A 6,069-nucleotide genomic window follows, 5' to 3' on the forward strand; every position below is an offset into this window, starting at 1 on the left:
TCAGGTGCACTGCACACACCTGAGCTCCCCTGGGTTGGCCCTGCCTTCCCACCGGGTGCTCAATCACTGCTTCAGACCCTGACTCAGCATTTCCACTACAAGTCCTTACAGCCCCCTGAGTTCCACCCCTGACATGGGTCCCTGATCAGGCAGCCCATGGCCCCATCCAACCTGGGAAATGGCAGCAAGCTGTAGCAACAACACTTCCCATCACCTCATGCAACCAGAGCCAAAAATAGCTTTAAAAGCCTGCAATATCCACCTCATCCTTTATGCTAAGCAATGGAAAACAGTCCAAACTCAAATGGTATTTGGTAAATAGGAGCAGGAACAAAAAATGAAAGGGAAGAAGAAAGAAAAGAACTGTGAGAAAAATGACTCAGAACAAAAATCCCAGGAGGCAGTGCTGGCTTGGGCTGGCATAATTTTTAGGAACATTCTTATTTTTAAAAAGTTGATTGATTAAAGCTATTTTTAATGCTCATACTGCACCGGATCATTGGAATTCATTTACTTACGACTTGTAAAACAAAATGAGGCAGCTGCACTTCAGAAATATATACCTCCCCAAAAGCACCACAAACATGCAGCCCAGGAGCAATATTTCAGCCTGAAAGACACCAAGTTGGCACATGTCATTGGAGACGAGGCTGACCACAGAGAGTTCTTGTTTAAGAAAGCATTAGCCTGAGTTATTGGAGCAACTGCACCCCATTTGTTTGTTACAAAACGTGAAATAATCACGAGACACCAAAAGGACGCAGAGCAACACGTGTGAAAGCCAAGCGATTGCTGTAGGACGTGCCTTTCTCTCCCAGCGTGGGGATAATTCACAGCCAGAGAGCAGGAGCAATGATGCTAGGCACAGCTCCCAGCCTTGGCATCACTGGATGCTCTGCACACAGCAATCTGAAGAGCATGGATGCACAGTGCCATCTCAACGTCCCCACATTGGTTTTGGCATGGTGGGCTCATTGGAAATGTGTTTGCACCAAAGGCATTTTCTGTGAAAGCACCAAGAAGCTGGCACTTGTCCCATCAGGAGGGTTGCTTGCATCCACTGAACCACTGCTGAGAATGGGCAGCAGTCCTCAAATAACCTCCCCTGTGCTGACAAATCTTGGTAATGGCTGTAGTGCAGAGATCAAAGCTTGTTCACAGATCATTCACTGGCAGTAAAAGGAGGATAAATCCATCTCATTATGCACCTTAAATCATTCACCTTGCTCAAGCCAATCTTTTGGAGCCATAATGAATTTAAAAGCAGTTAACTCCAAGTCCTTGTCATGTGTCATTTGTCAGACAGCTCCATTTCCCTGCCTCTTGTCGCGGTGCTGGGAGGCTGTTATGAGCTGGGTGTGCAGCTGTGGGGGATTAAACTCCCAGCTGAAAGATGACATGGGCAGGAAAGCACCTTGAGGGGTGCATGATGGATGCAAAATTAATCTCCATCCTTGGAGATTTCTGAGAGTGAAACTGGGATCGTAACACAGCTCCTTCCTGCCTTGTGCATCCCTGCCCTGTGTCCCCTCAATCTCAAACAAGCAGGGAAATCACAGAAGCACCAAGGTTGGAAAAGACCTCCAAGATCATCCAGTCCAACTGTTCACCTACCACCAAAAAATGTTCCCCACTAAACCATGTCTTTTTTGTACAGAATGACAGAATCACTGAAGTAGGAAAAGCCCTCCCAGATCCTTAAACTGTACCCATCCCCACAATTCTGGAACACCTCCAGGGATGGTGACTCCACCACCTTCTTGGCCCTGTTTAAACGCATCGCTGCTCTTTCAGATAAGAAATGTTTCCTAATATCCAACTTAAACCTCTCCTGGTGCAACTTGAAGATATTACCTCTTCTCTTAAATCAAAAAGATGTGGTTCCAACCCCATTGGAAAACTTCCCCACGCCACTGCCACATGCATGGGGCAAATCCTCTCTGCTGGCTGTAGAATGTTAGTGCCTGCCAGTGCCCAGGGCAATGACAGCAAATGGACTGAGCATGTCATTGGGGCATCCTGAACTGCTGTGGGATGCCCTGGGAGGAAATAAGGTTGTATCGATTGAAGTGATGTTGATGGATGCACTGCATGGGCCTTGGGAGCAAAGCACAGTGCTGGCAGGAGCACACCAGGAGGGCTCCTTCCTGCTGCTCCCACAGCTCACGGCAAAATGCCACTGTCATTCCAGGCTGTTATTCCTGACGGACCATTTACAAAGATCCCAGGGCCAGGAATGGAGTGAACCACACCTGCTTCACCCTAAACACATCCAAACGTTCTATGCACACATCCCAACCTGCTCACCCACCATATCCACTCAAGCTCCCAAAATGAGAGCATGTCATGCTCACCATATTCCCAGCCATCATTTTCCCAAACGAGGAGCCAAGGACTGAAATACGGTTGTGCCTGGTCCTCTCTGCCTGCGTGACTCACTTGATTAAAATACACATAAGCACCCATCTCGGTGGCAAGCAATCAGAGCAGGTAATTGCCTGAGAGTGATGGGTGTGTGGGAGAGCCGCCGGGATCCTGGGGGAAGAGGGTCAGTGCAGGCAGAGAGCTGCAGCCGCATCCTTGGGGGGTGGTTGAGTGTCATGGCAACGGGGGGATGCTGAGAGGATGCTGCGGGGTTGAACCCTGGCTGAGCACTGTGCAGAGGGGGCTGCAGACAGGGGGTGGGACGGGGCTCTCCACCCACCTGCTGAATCCTATGGGGCAGCAGTGTTTTGGCTTTCTGGAGCTTGCTTTCTGGCTAAGGGTAAATGCAAAAGTGTCGTTCCCCCAGAGGGACATGTGGGTGGATTCAGAGCAAATGCCCACAGATCTGACAGATCTGAGCTGAGCATTACTTCCTCTGTTCTCCCCAGGATCCTGAGGAATTCACTGGAGGAGAATGGAAAGCAGCCTCCTGTGCCCTCAGTCAGAGCTGTCACTGCAGGGCACTGCCAGGTGTCGCCAAGTCCTCCTGGGGAAAAAACTCAGTGTGAAGATGAAGCAGCTCCAGGGCTGCAATTCCCATGGAAACATTTCACCTTTGCATTCCATTTGCAAAGGTCCCTATAGGGAAAGGCATTCCTCTCCCAGCCTGCACCCAGCTGTGCTGCTCCCTGCCCAGAGAGCACAGTCCTGGGGAAGTGAACTCAGCTGCAACCTTGAGCACAGAGAGAAGAGGATGACTTTGTTTTCTGTGTCATCTCTCCAGCCAGGGAAGAAATGCTTTACAAGAGAAAGCAAGCAAATAAATTAAACGTTGCAGAAACACCGTGTGGTGGGTAAGAAAAATCTCCTTTTACAGATGGGAAATGTCAGCGCAGGAGGAGGCTGGAGGGCTGCAAAGCTCCTGCCAGCCCTGCTTGCAGCCCTGCAGTGGCAATCTGGGGACACACAACAGTCCCATGAGATGCACATAGGTCTCAGCGGGTGTCAGGTGGCTCACATACAATCCCAGCCACCCCTGGACAGAATAACTGGTGCCATCCAAATGGAGACAGCAGGATAGCGTGCATTGCTGGGCTGATAGCCAGTGCTTCTCAGCACGACCTCCCTTGTGGGAATGTGGCTCTCAGGCCAAGATTATTGGGTGAGTTGCTCAGAGCAAGAGCATCCCAATATCACATACCCCCTGCGCTTGCTGTCCTGGGCAGGAATTCCCTCCAACAGGAATTGCAAACCTCCAAGCAGGTCATGCTGTATGGGGGCAAATGGTGTCTTGCTCTGACCAAACCCAAACCTTCTTGCAGGTTGCTAATGGCAAACAAAAGGCTAAAAGATAAAAATGCTGTAAGAGAAACAGCTGTGCTTTTCCTTCCTCTGTCCTTTGCTTCAGCTCAGGCACAGCTGTGTGGGATGGAAACAAGACACAATGCAGCCCAATAGCTCTGGGGATAACAGGCTGCTAAAGGCTCAGGGGTTGAGAAGAACTTCTGGAGGCCTCCCTCTGCTCAGCCCCACAACTCAGCATGGGATTGTCTCAAATTGGATCGAAACCCAAACCCTGCTGACCATGTTCTGCCAACCTGGTCTGCGGGACGGGATGAGCACAGACCAAGCATGGTGCCCCATAAAGGGACTGAGGGCACACTCATAGAATAACAGAACCATTAGGGTTGGAAAAACCCTCTCAGATCACCAAGTCCAACCTCAACTCATCACACCATGCCTGCTGACTATGTCCTCGGTGCCACATCTCCACGGTTCTTAACACCTCCAGGGACGGTGACCCCACAACCTCCCTGTGCAACAGTGCCAACACCTGAACACTCTTTTGGAGAATAAATTTTCCAGTTACCACATGTGAGCCTCCCAATGATCCTCAGCAGCAAACAGCAGGCAGAGCCAGATGAGCCTGGTTCTCCAATAATGCAGCAGACAGATCAATTCTACGCTGGGGCAGGTGAATCAAAAGGAACAGAGGCATCGAACCCACCTCTGCAGATTCGAAGTGTAGGATTGACTCCCTGCAAACCTCGCAAGACCAGCAAAACTCCGCTCGAAATTCCTTCAAGAAAGCTTTTGGAAGTGTATCAGCATTAACAACAGAAACTGCCCTTCTTGCCTCACATGGTTAATGCTACCACTTGGCTGCCACTATCAATATCAATACAATGCTGCTGTCCATGTAAATGTCACTCCATAGCAGTAATGTCAATGCCACGGTCCCCAGGGTCAATAAACAGCGATACCAAATGTCACCCTGCCAGAAAGCATTGAATAATTGGGAAATGTTAATAGAAAGGTAAAAATCAGGAAGGCACGTGGGACAGAAGGTTTGTTTAGAGGAGGAAACAAATTTCACCATGGAGCAGAGCATTGACAGGTGCTGGATTCGGTCCCACTGCTGCAGCCTTTGTGTATCACCATTGCTGCAGGCAGGGGCTGCCCAGCAGCCTGTAATGATTGCAATGGGGTACAATAAGGGTAACTCCTACAAGGAGCTGGCAGAGCAGAGAGCCTTTTCTTGTCCTTTTTTTTTTTTTTCCTTTTTACTGACTGCAATACCAGAAAGAGAAAAAAACAGGAGAAAATAAAATGAAATCCCCAATCAAACACACTTCATGTTATACTTGGATCTATGGCACATTCTTCTGATGAATAGAGGTAATTATTTTCCAGAATAATTTAAGCAGCTTTGATTCAAGGGGCAGTTTAGATTGACATTTAAATTACCTCAACTTTAAAACGAGCTGTGTTATCAGCTGGTGAATTTCTACCTACTGCTTTAAATAACTCCATCTCCCATGGCTGCAACGTAATAAACCCCCAAATTACAAGAATCACAGGATGCAAAAGACCTTCATCACGAGGGATGGGAGGAGCTTTGTTTTGCGCAGGTGATGGCAATGCCATGAAGCAATGCAGGATCCCTATGCAGTCAGGTACACTATGGGGCAGACACACTGCAGTGTCTTGCAAATTTGGGATGAGCATGGAACAGGCAAATGGGGAAATATGACATTAATTGGGTGGAACGGTGATTTTGTAACAAACTGCAGCCCTGGATGGATGGTCCCTCTGGCCCTGCAGGACTCATTGATCACGTCAGCAGCGACATCAGCACAAAACCCATCGATTCTCCACTCCTCTGTTCCGGTAGAAATGTTTAATTAGGGGTGTTTTGGCAAGGCTTGCCGGTCCTCCGTGAGCTCAGTGGGAAAATACCCTCTCCAGCTGGCTCAGCTATCACAGCAGGGATAGGAAAAGGGGATAGGAAGAAACGTACTTATTCTGGTCTGTGGTGATGTATCTATTTGCATCATCAGTAGGCAAACCCAACATGCAAGCATCTGATTATTACTCTTATGGTGGTGAAAATGGGATCTGTGCCCAAATGCAAAAGCAGACGAGGCAAATCCTGGAAGCTCAGCCCCACCCCGAGCACAGCCCTGCAGGGGCTCACTTCTGTCAGCCTAGGACCGAAATCCCACAGTGGGGCTGTGGACAATTCTAGGATGGGGATGATGAAATGGGAAGGGACAGAAGTCCTTGAAACAACTTCTGAGGGACATGGCTGGTGGGTATGGTGGTGATGATTGGGGTTGGACTTGGTGATCTTAGAGGTTTTTT

The sequence above is a fragment of the Meleagris gallopavo genome, chromosome 16 (genome assembly GCF_000146605.3).
Source record: "Meleagris gallopavo isolate NT-WF06-2002-E0010 breed Aviagen turkey brand Nicholas breeding stock chromosome 16, Turkey_5.1, whole genome shotgun sequence".
NCBI lineage: Eukaryota > Metazoa > Chordata > Aves > Galliformes > Phasianidae > Meleagris > Meleagris gallopavo.